This window comes from Dreissena polymorpha, chromosome 1 (genome assembly GCF_020536995.1).
Source record: "Dreissena polymorpha isolate Duluth1 chromosome 1, UMN_Dpol_1.0, whole genome shotgun sequence".
NCBI lineage: Eukaryota > Metazoa > Mollusca > Bivalvia > Myida > Dreissenidae > Dreissena > Dreissena polymorpha.
The window spans coordinates 71,620,677-71,648,466 of record NC_068355.1 but is presented as its reverse complement, the minus strand read 5'-3'; the positions used below and the strand labels follow the sequence as shown (position 1 = coordinate 71,648,466).

Here is a 27,790-nt window from a genome sequence, read left to right as displayed (position 1 = left end):
CTCAAACGGGTGTTTACATTAACAAATGATTTAATGTTTAATTAGCCCTCAGTAAAATGTAGGTCATTACAACGGCGAAAGATATAGTTAATTTTCATTTTGTTTTTCACTGAAAGACCATTTTGCTGTTAACCACAGAAAATCATAACTTAGATATCTGTATCACCAATTAACAATACTATATTAAACTTTTTTAAATACGAATATAATATAAATAAGTAGTTCAATATATATATACATATAATGTATTATTATGTTTCGATTAACTCGTGTAAGGATGAATCAGGTGCATCGGCTTGTGACTGGCCGTCTGAATGAAAAACCTGGTGTACATTACACATGGTTTTAATAAAATGACTCTTGCGTGCGTTGTTCATACGTATATTTGAGCTTACAAAAGGGTAAATTAATAACCAATAAATTACTGGAGCCTTTGTTAAATAGTAGCTTGCTTTTAACTTTCATTAGAGATAATTCTACACTGATGAGATATTTTAATAAGTGTAAACGGCAATATCACTATCGCCTGACAAAGAAACCATAGGGAAAATATATATAATTTTATATTACAGTTGAACATACGATCTGGCAATTGATTTGAAAACGAAACCGATAGTTCATAATTATTCGTCTGCCCTAAACTAAATCCTATTTCCCATGACACCTAAATCCAAATGGAAATTATTAAATGAATATATAGTATCGATAGCACAAATACGAACTTACATAAGAGCATAATTAAGCATATTATATCTATTACTTTCAAGTCAATGGAATCCGTAATGAGAAATAACTAATAACTTTTATTTCAAGACACATATATCCAGTTTCACTCGCAGTGTTTGTTTGGAGTCGAGAATGGGGAATATATAAGACTTCATGTTAACGCGATTACGATGTTTTAAAACGAAAGTGGCTACTGATTCTGAGTTTATCGTGGATTGAAACATACATATAGTTGCTTGTTTATTGTTAAATAGTTACTGTAATTAAGCATGCGCGTTTGTTTTACAATATCAATAATATTGTATGATTCCAGTCACAAAGTGTATCTATAACAAATTTCTTCGGTTTATGTACATTTTAACGCACTTCTAAAGATGGACGTTTGCAAAACAAACTCCTTTCTAGAATGCAACATAACCCCTTGGATTTGGCGCACGCTTCCAATAGGCCTTGTCATCACGGGTACCATTGGGAATCTCCTCAACATTGCGGTGTTGCTTCGGCCAAGAATCTGTAAGATTTCGTCCACCATCTTTCTCCAGTGCTTGGCTGACTCGGATTTGTTTTTCCTTTGGACTACCGTACTTTCCCGTATTTACGAGGAGATAAATCTCGTTTATCTTACCGACTTAAATCCGCATGCTTTTTGCAGGACGCAGGTTTGGATAAACTACGTGTTTGGCGGGTACTCTATTTGGCTTTTGGCGGCATTGACCGTCGAAAGAACAATATTGAGTATATCCGCGGTGCTTGTAAGAAGAAGATGGATTGCTTATATCACATGTGGTGTCTTGTTCGTTAGTTGCGTTCTCTTTCCTCTTGATTTCTTCTGGAGTTCTCAATCTCAGCCACAAAACGGCTGTCATTGGAAAATGGGCTTTGGACCTTTTTTAAGTGACATCTGGCCAATTGTGGTACTAGTGGTACTCAATGTTGTTCCAATGTTGATTATAATTCTTGGCAACATTAACATCCAATTAACATAGTCAGACAGTAGAGGCGTTTACTTTCGAAGCAATTGGCTCAGAAAAGCAACCACAACACGGATACAGTAGAGGTATCTCAATCACGCACAAATAAAGACGCTTCCAAACCTTCCGTAACTAGGATGCTGCTGATTATCAGCATTATCCTCATAATGACGACCTTACCGTTCCCAATCTACAGATGCTTGTGGTTCCAGATTTACGACTCCACTCTTAGGGCCCATGCTAAGCGCCATCTTTACGACGCCGTAATAGAGGTCATCCTGTATTGCAACTACGCGTTTAATTTTTTCTTGTACTTCGTCAGCGGTTTACTGTTTAAAGAAGAATGGCTTAAGATGGTGGAGGAAGTGCGGTTAAAGCTTTCATTATTTTGTTCATTCCGGTGTCTTACCGCGAATGAAAGACAACAAGACAACTCATGTACTTTTCGAGGTTCGGAACAAACGGCGCATCCTTTTTAATTAGTCAAATCTCTTAGGGTTTATAAGTATAGTGAAATTATGTTGAACGTTCATACACGAATCCTTTTTTGTCTTAATTTTGGAAAGTTGACTATCGATAACCTGATCTATAATCATGCATTCTATATAGACGAACTAATTAATTTCAATTGGGACGAAATTCCAGCACGTCATGTCACTATTTCAACGTTATTTCACCAAACAAATATTTCAAGCGATTGGTAAGAAAAAGTCTGTATATCAATGCTTAGGTAACCAATAGGAACTGTGGTATATGAACTGGTTCGGTCACAATTGCATTTGTTTACAGATGGTGTACTTAATGTTATTCATAATTGTAAGCATATTATGCTATTTGTATATAAAAACGATGTGTGATCATACGTTGATACAACATCAACAAATTTCAACTACAGCATGGTAATGTCATATGAAGTCAGCGTGGATGTCCTTGCAAGTGAAGTTGGAACTTACAATGTGTGCTTTGAAAATGTATACGCTTAAAGTCTGTATTTTCCTGTTGTTGATAAAGTTTGAAAAACATATTTGTTTAATAACTTATAACTTGAGATTGTTTTTGTTTGGCTATATGAGAAGAGATAACAACATGTATGTGCATATATTTACTTTATATTATTTGTCACATCACATTTACTATCATTAATGCATATATAATATATTCGTGTATAGATGTATACAAAATCAGTCTGTGTTTGAAATGTATTTATGGTCCTAAGAGTGAAATAAGATTGTTATGAAAAACATTGGTGAAACAGAGGTGCATTATTTAATGTCTCGGAATCCTTAATCGTTCGGATTCTTTTTCTTACACTTTGATTTTGGATGCAGAATTGACGGAATTGGAAATATTACAAGAAAAAACAGAAAATCTTATTACATTTCTAAAACCGTAAGTATAACATTAAATTAAGTAATCAACCTTTTATATTCATTTTGTTGAAAAAATTGATAAATCTTTTGTTTTGACAATTTCATTTTAGCGGTAATACATACAGAACATATCACGACTACATGTTTAACATATTGTACTTGACTACTTTGTATAGTTTATTTCGTGTTTTCAATGTGTTATCTTAAATACAAATAAAAAAATAAGTTGCTTTTTTAAAATTTGATAAAGCGTGCAGTATATAGAAACTCCGGATTTCCTTTTTTTTCATATGCACACTATTTATTGCTCATCACGTTTCTTCATTAGACAGAATTTTAGAAAAGGTAAAACCCACACAAACGTACATGTACGTTGCTTGGAACAACCGGCCGTTAAGGAGCTCGGTTGTTTTCCGAGAAAACCCGAGGTATTGTCATAGCCAGCTCGTCCGCCGTCCGCCGGGCTAAAACCTACACATTGGCTCTTAAATCAAATTGCTTCCACCTACAACTTTGAAACTTCATTTGTAGATGCACCTTCATGAGTTCTACACGCCACATCCATTTTTGGGTCACTAGGTCAAAGGTCAAGGTCACTAAGACCTCTAAAAAAATTCTGACAAGCTTTCATTAATTCAAAACTGCACCCGCAGCCAAGCGTTGGCACCCGTTATGCGGTGCTCTTGTTGTGTTAAATAAGTCAAATAAAAATAAAATGAGTGGCATTGTTATATCATTTAATTATATTTGGTATCGACGTACCAAAATTACCGTCTAGCAAAATGAGTCGTATGCGGCATTTGTCGTGGAATTTGTCAGACTATAATTTATTATTGAATACTTGTCCTCAAACAAAATGTTTCATCTCCGGCAAGAACCTTCAGAAAACTAAGGTGGTTTTAAAAGTCAATGCAAATACAAAGAAAAATTTTCGGATGTCATGAAGAATTATATATACATTAGGCAACTCATTGGAAATATTCCAGAAGGTATTGTAGTGTTTATGTAGGCTCTTATTTTCTTCATAGTAAATTTCACATAATACATATTTGAACATTGGAAAATACACACATGTCTGACATCATATACCAGCTAGAAGAAGCTCAATAGACATTTGTTATGTGATTGGGGAAAATGATATTAAACACTAAGCAAAGTTTGAACTCAATATTAAAGTTACCCAATCATGCCAGGCAGACTTATCAACTAGTACATGTCGGCCAAAGTGTGTAAACACTTTAATTTAAAGACATGTATAACGTTAATCTAGAAAACTTTAGTATTAAATGAAATGCGCTTATCAATATATTTTAATTGTAACCTTGCGATATCATAAACCGGGGGAAGTTTTTGCATGCCAGATGACACATCTTTGCATTCGAGGAATGTTCAAACAGTGATAGCAAATGACAATTTAACGCCGCTGCTCAAACGGTTCGATTATGATTATTGTATTTCGCAATTTGAGAAATTATTCTACAGCTATGTTAAACATTAATTATTCTGCTATAAAACAACAACACAATCTTATAACTGATTTTCAATTACAAAATAAAATGAAAATGCTAATTCGTAAAACGTGATGGAATCGTTCATCAAAATTGTCTCAATTCAACAAGGAAACTTGTTGTTTTTTAACGAATTGTATTTAAAAACATAAAAAGGTCGCATTTATTGAAATTTTTACAGGATCTAGTGAGAAATATTGATCGTTTATTTGGTTTACACCGTCGAATTAGGCATTTTGAAATATTACTTAAGTACATTTGCCTTAACTTTGTAACCACACGCGTTATTGCGAAATAATGTTTTGTATATAAAGCAAGTTTTACCTAACAAGATGAAACTGTTACGAACAGGACTTTGTAAAACTGGGACCATGAAGATTGTTACGGTTTAACTATTGATAGTGGTTGCTGGTGAGTATTCGATCATGAGATTTGATGATGACTTTCTAAAATTATTACCCAGCACTAACATGAACAGTAATTGTATTTAATACAAGAAATCGGCCGTTAGACGTAGGAAGAATATTATTTAAATATTAGATAATCTAATGTTAATAAATTTCATCGAGTTTTATTTAAATGGAATCATTCATAACGGGGTCAAAATAAATGTGTTTATTTGTAATGTTAAATTTAACAAGTAGATATTTGAGATTGTTGAATGATATAAACGGCCCGTTTTGAAATATATGTATATATTTTTAATACCTGACATCATGTTTATTATCATCAATAACAATTACATTGATGAGATATCATCGCGTGGAAGATATGTGCCTGTGATGAAAACAGCACAACAGGCAGTATGATCACGTCATGTGGTTTATTTGCATACCGTCATTTGATGATTTATACTGCCAAGTTTGCTATGTCTATTTTCAAAATTAAGAAAAAAACTATTCAGAACATGATGGAATTAAAATAACACACCACATCTGTGTAAAATAAATAAATAGTATTTTTACACCAAGGCTTGTAGTTAAGGTACTTGAAGCCTCGCTAGATTAAATGTATTCATCATCTTTATGTTCTATATAGCACGTATGTTTAATATGGTGAGATACCATATATAAAAAGAAAGCCTGTTTAAATGTTTGCTTTGCGTAAGCGCTCATAAAAATATGTATTGTAAAATTACTACACATCCTGTTTCATCTACAATATAGAAAAATATATGCAGTGTTTAAATATAACGCTTTTTATTCAGAAAATACGCACACATTTACTTATAATACAATAATATTCATTTTTGAATTATTTACTATAGAACAGGACACTGCCGAGGAGGGAGAGATATGCGGTGGATTTGAAGGCATCCAATGTGAATCAGGCTGTTGGTGTGATTAAAGTTTAGGCATAGCCGGTATATGTCGGCACCGTCGTGGTATGGTATTCTTGTGTATATTGAGCGGTATCTCATTACAAAGAACATATTGACAAAACAACATTTTTAAAAGAATAAATGCTAGAAATAAAAAACACACTCGACACAGTTTTAGATTTAATCCTTTGAAACTTAAGGTCTATGCTATATATATTTATTATACCACTTTATTGATATCTGCCTGATATAACGCTGCATAATATATTAATTTGTATATCAGTTACTCAAGAAGTTGATATATCAGTCAATGTTTGAAGATAGATCATCTTAATCGGAATCAACTATACAGTTATCATTATTACCTGATGTCTTATATAAATGATAATTAACTATTTTTGGCTATGTCCTCGTAGAAAAAGAAATTTGCAGTGTTTTAAACTGTTACCGGTGAATATCGAACTGTTGACCGGTCAACAGTTTGAATTATTACCTGATGTCTTATATAAATGATAATTAATTATTTTTTGCTATTTCCTCGTCGAAAAAGAAATTTGCAATGTTTTAAACTGTTACCGGTGAATATCGAACTGTTGACCGGTCAACAGTTTGAACTGTTGCCCGCTGGAATAATGACGTCATTTCGTCGAAAAAATTACGTCATTTTACAGTTAAACAGTCAAACTTATTTATTTTATCGATAACTGTTGTGTGTAAATCAAAATTTAGTTTGCTCTTATTTCCATGCTGGAAATTTGATCAGGTAATAAAACACTTATTTCATGGATGCTTGGTGAACAGTCAAAACTGTTGTCCCTCGGTATCAGGGATGACTTTGGTACTGTTGCCCGAGGCCGAAAGGGAAACAGTTTTGACTGTTCACCGCGCATCCATGAAATAAGTGTATACTGTTGCCCGCTGGAATAATGACGTCATTTCGTCGAAAAAATGACGTCATTTTACAGTTAAACAGTCAAAATGATTTATTTTATCCATTACTGTTGTGTGTTAATAAAAATTCAGTTTGCTGTTATTTCTATGTTGGAAATTTGATCAGGTAATAAAACACTTATTTCATGGATGCTTGGTGAACAGTCAAAACTGTTGTCCCTCGGTATCAGGGCTGACATTTGGAACTGTTGCCCTCGGCCTGTCGGCCTCGGGCAACAGTACCAAAGTCATCCCTGATACCTTGGGATACAGTTTTGACTGTTCACCGCGCATCCATGAAATAAGTGTATACTGTTGCCCGCTTGAATAATGACGTCATTTCGTCGAAAAAATGACGTCATTTTAAAGTTAAACAGTCAAATTTATTTATTTTATCGATTACTGTTGTGTGTAAATAAACATTTAGTTTGCTGTTATTTCTATGTTGGAAATTTGATCAGGTAATAAAACACTTGTTTCATGGATGCTTGGTGAACAGTCAAAACTGTTGTCCCTCGGTATCAGGGCTGACATTTGGAACTGTTGCCCTCGGCCTATCGGCCTCGGGCAACAATACCAAAGTCATCCCTGATACCTTGAGTAACAGTTTTGACTGTTCACCGCGCATCCATGAAATAAGTGTATACTGTTTGATGCCAATATGTTATACATTTTATACACACAAAGCTACATAAACAGCCAAAAACAACAGCATAGTTTACAAATATTAAGCGCAAGAACTCATGACGTCATTATTTACACATCAAACGTCAAAATCATATTAATTCCCGTTAAAAAAGCAGCGTCGTAGCTTTTATTTTTTACTCTTTTTTATAAAATGGGGGACATAGAGGTATGATTAACAGAAAACAGATTACTGCTTGATAGTTTCGTAATATATCAAACCCCACACGAATAAAATTACCGTTATAGAGCCTCGCCATTAATTTTATTTAAGCCTCGCCTGATATATGACAAACCTATCAGGCAGTTACATGCTATCTTCTTTCTATATATATACAATTGGGTTTGTCTCCGGAGTGTCATTGGCGTCGCTCTGGAGAGCGGCGACTAGTATGTAATGCAATTGTTTTCGCTTATGGGAGGAGAAGTAATTTTACGGATCAATGTATATATTTTTGTTTTAAGAATATCTTGCATAGTGGTGAATTTTTGTGTAAATTAGTGTAAATAAGTACTACATTTGTATTAAATAACTGATCCACAACTGATCACAGGGGAAGGATCACAGGGACTGGGCAAATACGCGAAACTTTCTGGTTTTGTATAAAAACAAAACATAATCAAACTATATTTATTTTGTGTTTTTTTCTAATTTGCTTATTTAGTGGAGAATCAATGTAGTACGATATCTGACGACCTATCGCGCAAGCAAGTTTATTGGAAGGCGTAGTGGTACGAAAACGTACAATGTATTAGTTAATTAAAAGACATATGATAACCATCGCTAAACACAACTTCACCAAATAGCAGTACATAACTGATGTCAGCCGGAATAGCTCAGTTGGGAGAGCGTTAGACTGAAGCTGTTTACGCAACAATCATCTAAAGGCCCCCGGTTCAATCCCGGGTTCCGGCACGAACGGAACATTTCGGCGGCTGACAATTTTTTTCAGTCAGGTAAATAAATATAATTAAGCTTTATTTTATATAGACATATTTAAATCCATTTTACTACAATTGGACATTTTTATTAAAATTAATGGATGCCGCGTGGTGACAACGTTAATTAAAATTTCTTACATCACTTAAATATCTTATAAAAAATACACGTGTTTTTATATTAACAAATAAATGCAAACAAAACATCTATTATCCATGTATTTGTATGGTTGTCTATCATAGGCCCTACGTACTATCCCTACCACATATAGAGCGCGAAGCGCGACACGTATTACTGATTGTAACAATGAGTTGTGATAAAGGAAGCAGCCGCTTATCAAGGAGGAGCTGTGTCCCAGCAACCCGTTTCCCTAGAGTCAAGCACTCCTCGGATTTTTATTTTAAGAACCACATATAGAGCGCGAAGCGCGACACGTATTACTATCCAGGTGGTATGGGCCCTTTAGCATTATCCGACCATTACGTCCACAGTTATCTTCCTTAGAATTTGAGAAATTTTGAAATCGTTGTTCGAAGTCCAAAATTTTTACCGATTGTTTCCAAACTTGCACAGGTTTTTTTTATCAAAGAGGACCCGACCCAAACTCTATATGAGCAATGTCGGACCATAAGTCCAGAATTATGTCTCTTTGAGTTTAAAAAATAAAAGTGAAAAACTGCTTGGTTAGGTGATAATGTCAACATTTTTCATCAGATTCTTTCCAAACTTACAGTGTCTTCATATCAATGAGCATTTTTACCTCATTTAAAATGAGAAACATCGGGACAATAAGTCCAGATTTTTTTTCTATTAAATTTGACAAAATAAACAATTTCCACTTGTTTAAAAGATTTCACAACTTTCGTCTGAATTTGTCCAAGCTTGTTAAGTGTTTTTATATCAGTATTACTCGAACCGTATTGAAAAAGATGAATATCGGAGCAATAAATCTATTATGATCTTAAACTGAATTTCAAAGTATTGTGAAATGCAGCTTCTTTATGCAATTTACAGTTTTCATTCAATTTTGTTTTCAAACTTTTACAGTGTTTTCATATCAATGAGTACTCAACCCCTATCGTAAATGAGCAACGTAAGAATAGGTTCAGAATCATCTCCCCTTGAAGTTGAGAAAAATATGAAATTACGCTAACAAGATGAAGCAGATTTTTTAAAACATACACAGTTCTGTTCCATTAATGAAAACTGAACACGGATGCCAAAAAAAAAGGAAACCAATGCAAATAAAATGAACTATGAAATATTTGGGGGTTACAACACAAAACCATAGATAATGGTTATTTGCGGGTAATAACACAACATCATAAATAATGGTTATTTGGGGGTTATAACACAAAATTATAGATAATGGTTATACCAGTATCTGTTTCTATTTTGTATAAAATAATCGGCTAATATATTTATATTTACAGTAGAAAAAAATTGTTTCATGTAACTTCATTGAGTGCCTTTTACACTGAAATTCCCGACGCCCTTTGATGCTTTGCATCAATACTTATCTTGTTATTCGTAGGTGATAAATATGGTTAACACCCAACGTTTCCTCGGCATGAACTAATCCGTAGACATTTTATAAAGTGTGCAAGATATTTGTGGTTTAACGTCGTTTTGTTTTACATGTATTGAATATTTTGGTTCACGTATGTTTTCTTCATTTTCGCCAGAGCAATCTGCAAAGGTTTAAGAATGCTACGGATTAAAATTGTTGCCGAGTGACAGTTATAAAAATTTCATTCAAACATGCATTTCATTTATAATTTCAGGTTTTTTGTTTGGGTGGCAGTAGTTTTCATAAGATCATTTTCCTTTAGCGAAACCGCTATTCAACGCGGCAAAACAACAAATAGTGGATTGTTAATGTTATTATAATAAAATGAAGACTAAATTAAGAACATATATTAATAACATAAACGTTTGTATTAAAACCACGTCCAAATTGCTTTCGTTAACCCCTTTTGATATATTTTGCATGTATAGATTTTTTTTGCAAATAATTGTAGCTATACAAGGTATATTAATAATTATGCTGTTTTGCACAATGCGTCCTGAATCTCTTTAATATAGTTTTCAAAACAACTATTTTTCACACACATGCCATGTATTTTAGTTATGGTATTCTTCAACCGCAAAACATAACCCCTGACCCCTCCGAAAAACAACAGCAATACAAAAACTGCGTCATTATTTATGCTGTGCTTTTGTAGTTGATAATGCTTAGTAATAAGCAATTTTGCGGTACAATAAGTTTGTAAGTATCTTTTTAAACCCAGATAACCCAAGACGATTTCTCATCTATTGCATTATTGTACATTTGTTCTGTTACATTTGTTTTCTGATTCAAACCTTTACATGTGACCTTCTGTGTACGTTATTATGTCGCCAGAAATGTATTTGTGTTGAACTATGTAGCCAGAAGTGTTCCTGAGTTGAATGTTTTGCTATGTTTTAATATTCTCAGATATACATCGAACGGCAGTTGTGTATATTGATAAAACGCTTTATATGTACCATGAACCTATAGAAACTATTCCTTAATGCAAATATTGAATACGATCATAGCTTTTATTTTATTTTATTAAAACAGTTATGTGGACTGTGTATTGTCAAATAATACTTAAAACGATATAGGTCGTGGAACATTTTGCAAATGTTAATGATTAAAATAAAAACAAAATATGATGTTGACAGGAACAATTGTGAACTACACGAATCGAAATTAGTGATCATATTTCTTTGTATGTGTCTTAACTTCAGTACTGTGTAGATCATGTTAAAAGAATTTCTACCCCTGATGATGTGTCTGGGGTTTAATTCTTATTCTTATCGTCGCACTTTGAGAAGATCGTAAATGATGATAAATGATAACATGCGTTATATGGTGACATGTACATAAGAAGTCAGGATATACTTCGCGATGGTATAATTGATCAACATGTTTATTTATTCTGAGATATTAAGTCAAAACAATGTTTCTTGAGTACTTACCGTATTCTGATATTACAGTCAATAATACCGCAAAACGAACAACGCTTGAAAATAGAGAAAACATTACATTGTTTACAAATCATTCCAAAATACAATACACACTATCAAGACGAATATCAGAACCTGATAACAAAGCTTATAGACTTGAATCATTTCTTCAAAGATACATGCATTTGTCGGGTTTTGAAATTATCTTTTTTAAGTATTCTCTGTGCAGCCGTTGAACAGTGGCAACGTTTAATTATTTTAAAAGCACATAAATATAGAGTGTGGTGCGAACTCTAGTAATTGGAATGGCTGTTTGAACGAAACACATGTTGTGTTGGCTGATTGCTTTATTCGAATAATGTTTATATATATGTATACGTATACATGAACTTATAAGAGGGTTTATTATAAAATTCGATTTATTGAGGCTTTGTTAAATATTTACTTGTTTTGAACTCCAATAAGATGAAATGATACACTAAAACGCTGTGCTAGTTAGTAGAACTAACAATATCCGCAATGACTTACAAATAAACATTTGGGAATGGCCTCATATAATCTTACAAGTATATATATATATATATGTTTCTTATAACATCCGATAATTGCTTTGTCAACAAGAGTGTGCATTTGAAAAAGGTCCTAACCTTTCGTATAAATATGTAATTTGATTATTCATCAGCCTTAACGTCAATGATATGAAATCTTACTCCATATAGAAATTGTCCAATTGATATAAATACGTATATATTCGAACTAACATATGAGCACAAAGAAGAAAGTCATATATATTTCCTCTCAATGCGGCGACTGTATTGCAATCTTTAATGATAAATTATTTAGATTATCGATTATGTTTCAAAGCACACACTACTAATTAATATTGGGGTTTATTAGCATATTCAATTGAAGGAGGCTTAGTTGAATAACTTGCTTTGAACTTCAATTCGATGAAAGATACACTCATACGTTTTTTATAATTTGTGGAGCTAACAATGTAAGAATTGACTGGCAAGTCAACATGGGGATGTGTCCTGATATAATATTACAATAATATTTATTGTTAATTTTACATCCGGTGATTGCTTTTTTAACGATAGTGTTCAGATGAAAAAGACCAGACTCAAATGAAGAAATCGATCCAATATATCATACGTATTCATGTACCATAAACTATTTGATATGTTTCATAAACCTAATTCTTAATCAATATTATCAAATTAAGAATAATACCAAAGTATCGATAGAACAAACACGAGCAATTATACAAGCACACAGACTCAAGTCGTTTATATTACCTCTTATTTTGATGACTTAATTGGGCTAACATTAACAATGTATAAGTTTTTTCTTAAGAGACAAACTAATTACTTATAAAGATAAATCCGGGTTCGCGAATAATCTGAGGAATGCAGAATGTATAATAAAAACCATCTTGGTAACGTGAGTACATTTATCTTGATTAAACTGTAGTGTCGCTTTAATATTTGATGGGAACAAACAATAAGTTAATGTTGTATTGTAAAATACTAATGGATTTTACGATATAAGCGTGTGTTTGTTATAACACAATCAATAGAATAATCGATTTATATCACCGCTACAACAGTACTGAAGTGAAGTTCTTGTGTATGGCCCACGGTTCCATGCTCCAGTCCTCACAAATGCGATTGGTAATGTTTATAAAATTGCGATGTTGCTACGTCAATGAATCTGGACAATATATTCCAGTGTCTCTCCCGTCTCGGATTTGTTTTTCCTTTAGACTACCGTCGTAACAATATAAAGAAGTGATACTCCAGCTGCTGGATATAAGCATTTATACGGTGGCATAGAGGTGAAATTCACTCCTCTTTTTTTTTAAATTGCACTCCTCTTTTTTTTTATCTTGTGGCCTCGATTTAGTTACTCGAGGCCACGACTTACTAACTCGTGGTCGAGAGTTAGCTATGTCGTGGCCACGAGTTAGCTCTTTCGTGACGACGAGATAGAAAAAAGAGGAGTGCAAGACTAAATCAAAGAGTAGTGCAATTAAAAAAGGGAGCGGTGCAGTAAATAAAAGCATTAAAGCATTTGCATTAAACAAAAGAGGACAGATTTTTAGCTATCTCGAGGGAACGAGTTAGTCAGCCAATCAAACTTTGCATAACATGTGCAAATATTATGTACGCATATATATAGCTGACCAAAGCGGGATTTTATTGTGATGATTACTTCCCTTTGTATAAAGATCAGCACGGACGACCATATGGAACAATTTGATTGGCTAACTAACTCAGCTAAGTCGGGATCTCGAGATAGCTAAATTTCTCTCCTCTTTTGTTTAATCCATCCGTCCTTTATGTACTGCACCGCTGGCTTTTAAATTGCACTCCTCTATTTTTTAGTTTTACACTTCTCTTTTTTCTATCTTGTGGCCACGAGTTAGTAAGTCTTGGCCACGAGATAGAAAAAAGAGGTATGCAATTTTAAAAAAGAGGAGTGAATTACACCTCTATGCCACCGTACATATACCAAGTGATTGATCTCGTTTATTCTACTCGCTTATCTTAGCGATCCATACATGGAGGCGTTTTGGAAAATGTTGTCTCGGATACACCAAGTGTTTGGGACGGTGGTGTAATCCATTTGAGTATTGGTGGCCTTGACCTTCGAAAGAACGAACGTAAGTAGATCGGCAATGCTCGTGAGCTGTCGCATAGAAGCGGGTGTAAGTGGAAAATGGGCTTTGGGCCGTGGTACGTTGATATTCGGCCGTTAGCCCGGTACGGTATTTGTGGTACTCAATGTTGTTCACATGTTAATTATAATTATCAGCAACTATAATATCCGCATCAATATACATTTGTATTCAAGCAAAAAATGTCTCTAACGTAATAGGGAGGAATTCAGAACTACAATAGTAGCATGCATCCATTTCAAACCCCCGATTCGTCACTACAACTCTTGCTGATCAGCATTTTCTTCAGGACAACCTTACCGTTCACGATCTGTACATGTGCTCAAGATGTCGAAGCGTCCATGTTTTTGTAGAATTCTGAGTCGAGATAGAAAGCAAGAGAGAGCATTTAATTTTTTTTAATTCGGAAAACACGGTCCTACCTGTTTAATTGTATCAATGTCGTTATAACACATTAGAAATACTTGTACCAAACTATTCTCCAACTGTGAACATTGTTTATCGATACTCAATACCATTTTTCGACGAACTGACTTACTTTCGTTTATCACATAGCCAATATTTTCACTGACGAGACGTAATTTCACATTTTCGACTTTATGTCACAAAATATATTTCGGTCACAAGGAAAGAAACGAATGTTAAGGGAATGGAAACGATCTTAATTTGGTTTTGCACAGGTTATTTGCAATGTAATACAAATAAAATGTGATAAAGAAGTTAGCCTCCTGACTAATTGAATAACTTCAAAAGAATTATTTTGTTATAAATCTTATTTTCGCATCACTTCATCCAAGCATTCATAAATATAGTAAATTTCATGATCACAACTTTAAGATATAGTGTAAATTACTTGTGAAGTACTGCTTATGTCGTATTTCTTATATTGTTGATTTAAGAAAGCGAACTGTTGGGCGGAGCTTATGAAATATATGTAAACTATGTTATATTGTAAAATATGTTTTTGCGCACACTATTAATTTTACTGTGATGTCCCACATTCGCCATAGGTTTACAGTTTACGACGTCTAGGAACTGCGATAGGCACAACCCATTTTCATTGAGCCACACTGGCGGGTACGGTCTGGTATCTGTTGGATAATGGAGGGAGTCAACAGATAATGTAGACGTTGTATTATCTGCTTTATGGTGACACATGTATTTATTAACAGATAATAACAAAACAGCAATATGTTTCGCGGTATGAAACTCCAGTAGACGTAAATTTAGAATATCAATAATATATAATAAAATCTTATTTAAATAATGCTAGCGAGATATGGAACAAAACGGAACCATTCATACATTTGATTAGATCAATGCGTTCTAAGTGAGTGTGTTATTTAGATAGTAGAATATGAACACATACTATCAATCTATGCTTCAGTTGATTTTAGCACTAGATGTATGTCGACGTATGTGTTCCACGGTCTATTTTAACGAATTGTATTATAGTTTATAGATTTCGAATATCTTAAACATCAATCTTTTGAAAAATGTTTTATTAACATGTTTATAAAGTCCTTGACAGGAATTTCCAAATACCGCGTTACTTGCTTCTTATTCGCACGTGAACCTGTTTTTACAAACGTTTGTGCGCTCACTGTTTCAATCTATTCACACCACCTTACTGTCGGTGCGTTGGTCACATTTCATAGGAACAAGTAATAAAGACGTAAAGCTATTTTTTCCATATGTTGTGTGCAAAGATCACGAACTAATTGTCACAATCCATATTCTTTAATTAAAACTTATACTAAAACACACAAATATGTAATTTGTAAACACTAGTATTGCTTTAAATTGGAACGACAATATCAAACATACTTGTACTTAACATACAGGTTTTAATATTCTCCTTTGCTCGGGTCTAAAAAGCCCGCTTCCGTGCTTCTAATTCGCACGTGTATCTGGCCCCGCATTTACCAGACTTTTCCTAGACTGAATAATAAAACATAGATGTAGAACCAATAAAATTGGTTCGCCGTTTGAATATATGATGGCTTTTAATGTGGCTTACTAATAAATACTGTGTTCATTATGAAGACGTGTATTTATAGGTTTCAATTTTTGCGCCATATAAATCTTTTAAATACTATAAGAAAACAACTGTTTCAAACATATTCTTGATGTCAAGACTTAGTCTAAGATTTTGTTGGGGAATATGAGCACTGTTCTCAAATGGAGAGTAAGTTAGTTCTCTTTTCCTTGTTCCTTATTCCTTATTCGAATAAGGAATGAGGAACAGTTCCTTATTCCTTATTCAAGCTTAACAAATTTGATATCGGGTTTTAAAGAAAATTATGCATACAATTGTTGAGTAAATCAAAACAAAATAACTCGAATACTTTTTCCTTTATGTATTACGTTACATATTCTTGTTTCTTCCTCGCGCTTACATAGGATTTCTTCGTATAAAACGAACCGATATTTTCTAATTCAAATACTAACTTCACATCCACAAAACATAAAGCATATAACATTATTTTATATCTATGTGATATATAAGTGCAATCTTGTACATTTTAACATTTTTTATTTATTTATAATCCAGTTCCTTTTCGCGGTTGAATAAGGAAAAAAGAGCCGGTTCCTTATTCAAGCAAAATAAATACCTTTCATTTTCTTACTTAAAAATCAATGAAATTGATCCAAAGTTAACCACATATAAATGAACATAATTATATTAAGTTGTTTATTTAAAATACTAATTGCAATACATGTCTACTTATTTTTAAGTAATGATAATCCATTTCCATATTCGATTTGAATAAGGAACTAGATCCTTATTCCTTATTCAAATCGAATAAGGAACTGGCATGTTCTTCTTATAAATTATCACTCAAAATGAACCAACGAGACGAATAAATCAACGAAAATTGTTGTAAATGTAGGACGGGTATAAAAATATTAATTACAGTACATTTCTACTTTGTTGTATTTAATTATAACATAGTTCCTTATTCGGTTTGAATAAGGAATAAGGAACTAGTACCATAGTTTTCTCCATATGAACCAACGGTGAATGCATCCATTGTTGATAACGCAAGGCTGGTGATGATGGTGGTAAAGGGCACAATGGTGTTAATGTTAAATCAACGCAACCAAAAGTTTCTCACGCGCTAGTGATTATAATGCATGGTAAGCTAATGAAGGTGATTTTTTAAAAATTGATTTGCACCATATAATACAACTAAAGATTCACGACAAATGCTGGTTTCTCTTTCGAATGAAAATTCAGAAAGTTTGTTTTGATGTAACTTTGGGTAGGTATTACATAATCAGCCCTTATTATTGACTGATAGGATACTCAATGTATTTGTCGAAATCGATGACTACACGAAAGAAATAACAAAAAAAAAACTCTAGAAAATAACGACTGCATAAAGTATAAAAGTGTGATCTTTAAAAAGGTATTGGTGGATAAACACAGCTTGTTAGCCTCTTCGAATCAGAAATCACAGTGTTAAAATGCAAATGTCTCGTAAACCCGCCATGTACGAATATTTGGCGTTACTAATATTTTTCAATTAAAGCAATAAATGATATATGTCTTTTTAACAACCAACTGCTTTTCGGGAATTATTTTGTATTATAAACCTTGTTGAAATACTAGGTATTACATTTACGGTTTAGTCGGACCTTATAATGCATGTAAGAGCTGAGAAATAAATTGTGTTTGATTATTTGCCCGATAATACTAGCTATAAATGAATGCAATGCTATTTTAACGCACACACAAACTCACACACTCACGCCCATGCACAAACACACATACAGGCATCAGTTTAGTACAATTAAATATGCACAATGAATGCAATTGCGGTTTCAGATACACTCATACTTAACATGCAAGTATTTATAAACTTTACCACACAGATCTCCAAAGACGAAGTTGCGCGCAGTCAATTCGCATGTGAACCTTTTACACAAGTTTGGCACGATCTCCATGGCGTTCATCGCAAGACACCTCACTGTCTCAGCGTTGGTTTTCATGCAATGCGATGCACCTTGGTCTTCAACGTATAGGCCCAGTTTATACGAATGTTCTCTCATTTTAAAATATGCACTGCTGTTGACAAGCCCTGTGTGGCTAGCATGCTTCACCAATTGTCTCAAAATCATGTCAAATAAACTAAGGTAATATTGTGCATAACCACGACAATTTATAAATATATTGTCGTTATGGATGCAAACTAATTGAAAAGGCTAGTTTTTAAAAGTTGTTTGTATCTAATTAACATTTTGGAAAATACACGGCGTTTCAATGTACAATGAAAGGATAACTAGAGATGTATTGTCGAATTGTAAGCGTTTAGTGCTTAAATTTCAATAAAACTCCGAACTTCGGGGCATAACGGTAAAGGCACATAACAAATACAAATACCAAATCAATGTTCATTTACTTTGACTTAATATATAAATATATATATATAATATATATATATATATATATATATATATATATATATATATATATATATATAATATATATATATATATATATATATATATATATATATATATTATGCATCAAGCATGCTCATATTTGCAAGAATGAACTCAAAGTAATTCATAAAACTAAAAAACTAACCAGTTTTTGCATAAAACTGGCCTTGCAAGTGCTGGACGTCATTTGTGTTTGATGCTATTTAAGAGTTGATCAAATAGGTTACACGTTCCAGTAACAAATCTTAACGAGACACAAGCAGTGTGATTCTGGCAGAGCCATGCACAGTGCAACTTACGATCAGTGTTCACTGTGAGGAGAGGATTACCACTCGGATAGAAGTCGATCTCATGAAAGGATTGCGAATTTGTGACGTCACAGGCCACAGAAAATACTATAAATAGAAATGAACAAATATGCAAATACGTAGGATTAATACTAAAACAAATGGATGTTATAAAACATACTTAGATTACACAGTACTTACATGAACAAACAAAAAACATTTCATTATAATATACATTGAACAATATGCTTTATGCATCTAACGTTATAATACGGTCAAAATGACCCGAAAAAAACGCGAACACGTTAACATCAATTTAATGTAAATAAAAAACCCATTAAATTAAAACTTACCCATGACAATCGAAAGATGATGCATTCTCATAATTGTCATATGTTTGATTTAATAAACATTACATCACGAGGGGTATCATCGCATTTCTGTTTCTTTGTATTTCCTAGCATGGAACTCAAATAACATCCTGAAAGATGGTGCTATTTTATATCGAATTGGATAAAGAATGTCCATTTTTTGTTCAAAATTGCTATTTTTAATAGGTTAATAATACAACATAATTGAGGTATGTGAAACAGGTAAAATGTTAGTGTTCAAACTTTGTATAATTAGATGATATAAAACCTTAATGAAAACTACAATATTTTGTTTAAACTTTCTTGCTTTGTTAATGTTGTTAAGGTGTATATCTTCTGAATAACAAACGCAGGTATTTGATAATTGTAACATAATTTCGTGTCTTTGTATTGTACTGTACTTAATTTAAGAGCAGACCGTATGGACAGGACAAACCCCAACCCCGACACCTTAAATTCTTTTTTTAAATCAATTGCTTGGGCCTTGTTTCATGAAACTCGTAAGGAACAATTTAAGGATATTTCTTCAATTTAAAAACAACAACACACACAACAACAATCGTAAACATTCTATGGTTAGTTTGTGAATAGTCTTTTACAATAGTCATTTTGTTAAACTAACTATAATTATCGAATTGCATACGCAAAACAATACTGTATGTGACATAGAAAGCTGGATCTAAACAGTTTACTTAAGTGTAACTTACGATTTCTCTAAAAAGCTTTTTTAAAACCGACCCATGTATAGAACTCGGTTAGCCGACACACGGCATAAGGTAGATATGATGACCATGGCGTAAAATTACACGTTAAATGAGAAATATATAGGCACTTTAGTATATGTACTGTGTATGAACTCCACATTACTGTTAGCAACCAAATGCCGTTTCCAAGTGCAATATCGTCTGATGTTTGATTGTTATACATTTTCAAAACAGAGAAAATACGTGCATGAAATGTTTACTATTAATGGATATATAAGTAAATATAAGAATATTAAGGTGTTCTGAAAAATAAAATTGTGTGACAATCAGAAGCGCAGATCAGCGTAAGGATCATAATTGTAGTCTACCTCGATTTGCTTTACCACTCCGGAAGTTTGAACGCTGTTGTTGTCATCATCGGGATTAAACGCGTTGTTGATGAACTCGATGACATTCGTGATGCTATCCTGTGCCGATGCAATGGGAGCTTCATTCCGACTTTCTCTTTCGAACAAAGCGACTTTTCCAGAGACAGGTTTTGGGCGCTATCGTCTTAAAACCTGTAGTTAACGTAGGTACATTTAGAAATCTGCTACGCACGTGTTTCAGCAGGTTATATTCATGTTTGTCGGATGTTGATGACTAGCAATGTATTGTTGGACCCCAGTGTCAATCAATCTACTTTATTGTTAGCTATTTTTATGAATTGTTTAGTGTCTTACCTTAATTTCTAGCTGAATATTTCTCTGTTCTCCTCCTAAATTGTTGTCCAGTCTTGCCTGGCCACAAAATAATTATTGCTGACCAATTAAATACTTAACGACCAGTCAATAGAATTACATATACAGGCTAAAATCATTTTTGTGTGTTTATTCCATTGTTTAAAATTACTTGTAGTGACTTCTTGTTGGCAAGGCACACATTTGTTTCTTAAGGCATAACTTTCTTCGTTAGTCAATTAAAAAAGTACCTATGTCTATCAAATAAAAATGCTACTTTTCATAGTTTTGGTAAATGCTATATCATAAAACTGGCTTTACCCAAAGATGTTTCCATTTAAAGCTCTAACACATGTTGTTATGGATAAACTGGCAGCCATCTTGATTTTTACTGTACCCGATTCTAGCTGCCAGGTTACAGTCGGCTAATTCTACAAGCGTTAACTATTTTTAAATATTCTTTAAGGAAATGTTTTTGAATTGTAATGGCAGAAAACGCCCTTTTGAGGTGATTGTAATTTTCTAATGTTATAGTTGTTAGTTATAATTGTATTGTATTGTAGAACTCGAATGTTTTAGCATCTTTCTATTTCTATGAGCACCTGTTAAGGCAAAGTGATTTCTGCATCCGGCGCAAACTTTGTTGTGGTAGGCACACTGTGTCGTGTGTCGGAATCACTGTACCGAGTGCCCGGCGCAGTGTCCCGATGTGCCGGGCACAAGGCGCAGCGTGCCATCCAAGTAGTATATAATGCCGAGATTTTCTCTTAACTGAACTTTCGAACATTTGGTTAACATCTCCCATACACTTTCAATTTAGAATTTTAGTAAGCAAACTTTGTTAGTAAAATTAAACCATTGAAACATAGAGTACACTATTGAATATACAGTGCACATTTTAATTTATATTAAGACATTCAAAGTTTTTAGAGTAGCGTTTCTTGCTGGAAAATAAAATACGTGGACATGTTATTCGGTTTGGTTTTATTGAAATCACGTAATGAAATTCCCATTTCTGTAAACGCGCGGACTGGGTGCCAACATTTGGTGAATAAGCGGTGGGATCGGCTATTTTCCAAGGCTGATCCAGTGAAATGAACACTACGCGAGAACTTAAATATCGGGCAAAATGATATAAAAGATGATCATTACGATTCCGAAATTATAATAAATGGGGTTCAAATAGTAACGTTAGAAAACCATTGTAAAACGGATAAAAACAGTTTTACTATTAATTTGCCAATTGATTTATCGAACACCATAAAACAAAATAATAAGTAGACATTCAATTTTGCACATGATCATGTGCATTTATTAAAAAGATCGTGCATCAGTAAGAAGTATATTCTTAAGTTGTATATTGTATTCTTAAAAGTTGTATATTTTAATAAAACAGAAAAACCGACATAGATCTAGTTATTGAAAAGTTAAACCATGCGTTCGCCGTATCAAGCGTATAGCGATGGTGAAGAGTATTTTCGAAGGTGTAACGTCGACGGTCCCCAAAGCGGGGGATCAGTAGCAGATGTCAGTTCCGAAGAAACTGATGATGGCCGCAGTACCGTCTAGATGAACCAGCCGACGGATACCGGATCATTGAAACAGCCGACGGATACCGGCACTACAAACCAGCCAACGGAAGAATCGTCGCAATTATCAGAAATGGCGGCGATACTAAAATATGTGATTAAACAACTGCATCTTCTCAAGCAGACGAGTCAGAATAGTGGTGGCATCGGTTTCTCCGTTAATAAGAACAATAAATCTGCGGGTGAGGACGAGAGTTACGATGCGCCGATACCTTGCAAACCAACTAGCCCGAGGAGGGTCCAAGAGGGATGCGCTTCGGAAGTACCTCAGGTTGTGAGGACTTAAAGTGGACACGATTGGTTTTGTAATAATAGAGATGTCGTAGCTGAGTGCGGATCAGTACTTGGGTCAGGCGTAAAGAAACGTCGCCGCACAGAAGCTACGGCGAGCAAAGTGACTACGTCGGTTTCGGTAGAAATGAGTCGTGCTGGCCAAATCCGGATCGTCGTTATACTTGGGAACAACGTGGCATGCGTGATAGGTTGTTAACGCGTGATCCACCACAGGTCGATCAAGGCTTGGACATTGACCGCTTTGCAATGAATGCGAGACATCCACAATATTTTGCATATCCTTCCGGGAAAGAATATTCGCCGTCGATTGGACCGAAATCACTTCCGGTGAAATTGCCGTCGTTCTCGGGAAAAGAGCAGTGGGCGACCTGGATAGCACAATTTGAAACGATAGCAAATCGGTACCGCCGGGATGACAAAGAAAAGCTGAACCAGCTTTTGCCAAGACTGGAAGGCGAGGCAGCACAATTCGTGTTCACACAGCTTTCTCCGTACATTATCAACGAGTACCAGGAGCTCGTCGGTGAATTGAACAGTCGGTTTCGGGTAATAGAGACACCGGGGGCGTTTGCGGCAAAATTTAGTAGGATTTTCCAGCGACATGGAGAAAGCATGAAATAATATGCCGCTGACTTGAAGCGTCTGTATGACAAAGCGCATAGTTATAGAGATAGGCGCACAAGAGATGAAGATCAGGAAGTGTTTAGAAGGACTAAATAATGAAGAGTTGAAGTGTGAAATTGAATTCCACAAAGAGCCAAAGAACATCGACGAAGCGGTGTATTATGCTATTAACTACTTCCAGATTCGAAGTTCTGGCATGGGCGATCGCAATGGCAAACATAATGCAAGACGGGTTACTTTGGACACCAGTGAAAATCTCGACTTCCGCACGAATCAACGCGCTCGAGATAGTGGGCCGATGTACCGGAACAGATATGGAAATGATAGATTTAAAAGCAAAGGTGATATAAAACCAGCTCAAAGTGGATTTGAAGCTGAGAAGAAACGTGACTATGAACTAAAAGCCTAAGTGGACAGGGTTGAGAAATGAGAGCGCGAAACAAGATCAGTGGACGGAAAGCGGAACGTGGAGTGCTTTTACTGCCATAAGCTAGGGTTTTACGCTAGAGAATGCCCAGGCAAGTCAAATCGTACACTAGACGATGCCGAAACTATCAATGATGGACATTTAAACATCCAAGGACCGACTCTTGCGGCCAAAGGGTGGTCCATGTACAGGAATTGTCGCGAGGCCAAACTATAAATCACATAGACGAGGTGTCGACGCAAGTTAACTTGCCAGTGGCGAGCAACACAAGCACTGAAACATACGGATGTGTTGAGGTTGTCAAAGGGGTATCGGGTAGGACTCAGCCTGGCGAGGGATGCTACGTTGAAGAATATGTGGAAGGCGTACCGGTTGTATTTACCGCGGATACTGGGGCAACGAAGACCATCATATCGACGAACGTCTTCAAGAGGATGGATTCTCGAGATCACCCAAAATTGCGGCGGTCTGTGAGCCTTGTTGGACCCAATGGAGTACCTATAAAGGAGTTAGGTATGGGTGTTTTTAGGCACGAGGTTGGACCAGTCACGTTGGAGCGTGAAGCAGTTGTGGCGGATATTGAAGACGACGTCCTATTGGGGTATGATGTACTTGGTTCGAGAGATAATGGTCCTGTTGACATCCTGTTGAGTAGGAACGTGTTGGTTCTAAATGGCGTCGAAATACCGTGTGTAATTAAGGCGACAAATGAAACGGCTAGAAAGGTATGGGTAGCTGATGATAAAACAGCACCCGGAGGAGCGAATATTGTCTGGGATGTGTATGTAGAAAGGCAGGAAGACGGTGAAAAACAAGTGGGGAATTAAGTGGTCGAATCAGCCAACACCCTAGAAGAAACCCACCAGCTGCAGATGGCGGCTTCACTTGTAACCTTGAAAACAAAGCACGCATGTACGGTTCATGTGTTGAATCCTTTCACGCAAGACGCTATATTGCGACAAAGTACGCTCATAGGGAAATGTGAAGAAGTTGAAAATATTGTTGGGATGGTTAGTGATGCCGTGTCCGAAAATGAAATGTTAAAAGAGTGTCGGTACGGCGCATGAATTCGTCTGCTGGGGCTGCAGTGAGCGAAGCATATGAAGAAGCAGAGGATGGTGAAATAACCGACCACCAACTCGGTTTATATAGAAGATCGACAGGAGGAAAGAACAAACTGAAGAAAACATGGAATGGCCTATTTCATGTGAAAGCTGAATTGTATACAGGGAAATTCGGAATGGAGATGGGTAGGAATTGCCCTGAACCACGAAGGTACCGTTGTAAGTTATAGCCATATATGGTAAATAACCTTCGGAAATGGATTGTAGAAGCCCGGAAGAAGTTATAGTAATTGGACTGTTCTATATGATGTCATGAACTTGTATGTGACCTGACATTAAGTTATTTTTTTAGAAAACGGATACCGTATATGCCCCGTTAAGTGTGCACATTTTTTTAATGTCCAAATTGTTGCTCTCAATTAGGATGTACCATGTCAAGTATTCACACTTTTGATGTTTTGAATGATTTCTCTAATAAGAAACACTTATTTCTTATGTGACATAACATTTTGTTTTAGAAAATGGAAACCGTATATGCTCATTTAAGTGCTCACACTTATAGTGTTCTAATTTGTTTATATAAGAATACCGTAAAATTTGTTGTTTATATGGCAACAGGAGTTTGCCATAAAAGACAAGGGGGTGATGTTGGACCCCAGTGTCAATCAATCTACTTTATTGTAAGCTATTTTATGAATTGTTTAGTGTCTTACCTTAATTTCTAGCTGAATATTTCTCTGTTCTCCTCCTAAATTGTTGTCCAGTCTAGCCTGGCAATATAATAATTATTGCTGACCAATTAAATACTTAACGGCCAGTCGATATAATTACATATACAGGCTACAATCATTTTTGTGTTTTTTTTTTCCATTGTTTAAAATCAAAGTACTGAAAGTACTGGTTTGACGATGCTTTTGAAGAGGATGGATATATAGAAGATATTTGTTGGATTCGGTGGCATATCGATTTTCCCAGAAAAAATGCGAAAAATATCGATATTTTCACTGTTATTTTTCACTGTTTAAAAAAGTGAAATACAAGTTTATTTCACTGATATTTCTGTATAAATCACCGGAAAGCATAACATAAATAAGCATCCATTTAAGTTAATCTACTTCACCGCAATTGTGTAATTTTTATTGCTTGTCATTTATCCGCAGGCCAATAGTTAATGGTTGAGGTGCAATCGTTTTCGTTCTTGGACAATGCATCCCTTCAATCAGTTCAATGAAATTTATTTACCTAAATATCTCATATTTGAACTTGAATTCTTTTGGGAGAAATGGTCCAGACAACTGGATAAAACAGCAACAATATGCTAACCCATTATTTTTCGAGGAACATAATTGAGAATTCCTGTGCTAGCCCCCAATCACAGTATGTTGGGGTATAATAATTATCAAACTTTGTTTTTCTTCTCAAAAGATTGTTGTAGATTACAAATTGATGAATATAACATCCAAGACTACAGGTTTTAGAAAGCCATTTTTTTCATTTGTTTTTATTGATAAACAAGGTTTTGTAACAATCTATACTATACATAGATAGCTTTAACAGCAGAATGTGGCTCATCTGAAACTGATTGTTTCCTAGTGGTGTTAACTAATTTTTCACGAAGATCTAGAAAAAAAGGCATTGTGAGTATGAACAAACTATTTGCGTCAATCCGATCTAGTTGAGTCTTGTTACCAAGATCCTACTTTTATTTATTTGAACATTCTGATCAACTGCCATGAAGATCAGGTAAAAAATGTAAGTTTTAACATGGATTTTAATGATTTTAGTTATTGATCAACTGCTTGGAAGCACATGACCCACTTTGGAACGTGACCTGTTAATCACTGAGACTAGACCTTGTGACCTAAATGTTAAATTTGCTACTTTCATGCTTGACTTTGAAATCATTTAAAATAATGTTCTAACCAATTTACAAGTGGATCAGAGAGAGAATGTGACCACTAAAGTATTAACAGACCTTTTCTTATATTTGACCTAGTTCCCTATTTTTTTATAAAATATGAAAACAAAAATGACATAGAGGTGACTAGTTTCATAAGAATCTGGCAAAGAGGTGACACCCAAATTATCTTATGTGTTCACGATAAACTTTGGATAAAATACAACAAAGAGTGATAACAAAAGCTCACCTTGTCACATCATAACAAGCAAAATAACCAAAACTATGACATCATATAATTGCTCAGTTACTTCCAATAACAATAAAATGTTACTTTTGAAACAAATACAATACCTTCCCTTTCTTACTACAGGCTGTTCTAAAACAAGATAGACCTGTATCGCTCACCCAAAACTCCTTCTATAGTGTCAAAAACATGTGTATGATTTGACTAAGTTGTAACCTAGCTTTAGCCTGCCAGGACCAACTTGCAAATTCAGCTTTTGATTTGATTAAGATCATTGTAAGCAATTTTCATGAAAATCAGGAAGATAATGTGACCTGTAGAAGGTAAAAAAAGTTTTCTATATTTTAACCTAATGACCTAATTTTTGACAAACTACCAACTTTCAAACTGAAACTTTATTTCATTGAGATAACATTCAATTCTGTCCAATTTTCATGAAGATCTGGAAGAAAATGTGACCTCTGGAGTGTTCACTAACCTTTTCTGTGATTTGGTTTGTTGACCTAGTTTGGACCACATATGACCTACTTTCAAACTTAACCTAGAATTGACAGAGATGAACATTTACCAACATAAGACAAACAAGGGCTGTTTGTAAAACATGCATGCCCCCCATATGGGCTGTCAGTTGTAGTGTGAATTGTGTGAATACATTTTTTGTAACTGTGACCTTGACATTTGACCTATAACCTGAAAATCAATAGGGATTATCTGCCAGTCATGATCAATTTACCTATGAAGTTATATGATCCTAGGCCTTGCTTTTCTTGAGTTATCATCAGGAAACCTTTTTACTTTTATGAGTCACTGAGACCTTGACCTTTGACCAAGTGATATGAAAATCAATAAGGGTTATATACCAGTCATGATCAATGTACCTATAAAGTTTAATTGTCCTAGGCGTAAGCATTTTTGAGATATCATCTGGATACTATTTTACTGCTTTGAGTCACTTTGACCTTGACCTTTGACCTAGTGACGTAAACATCAATAG

General features: G+C 34.6%; 1 non-coding gene across 1 annotated transcript; it reads left to right on the top strand.

The window, feature by feature from the left end:
* Window positions 1-8,336: 8,336 nt before the first annotated feature.
* Window positions 8,337-8,426, top strand: Trnaf-gaa (transfer RNA phenylalanine (anticodon GAA)). The gene is given in 2 exon segments: window positions 8,337-8,373; window positions 8,391-8,426. It is a non-coding gene; the product is annotated as a tRNA-Phe (tRNA).
* The last annotated feature ends 19,364 nt before the right edge of the window (window positions 8,427-27,790 follow it).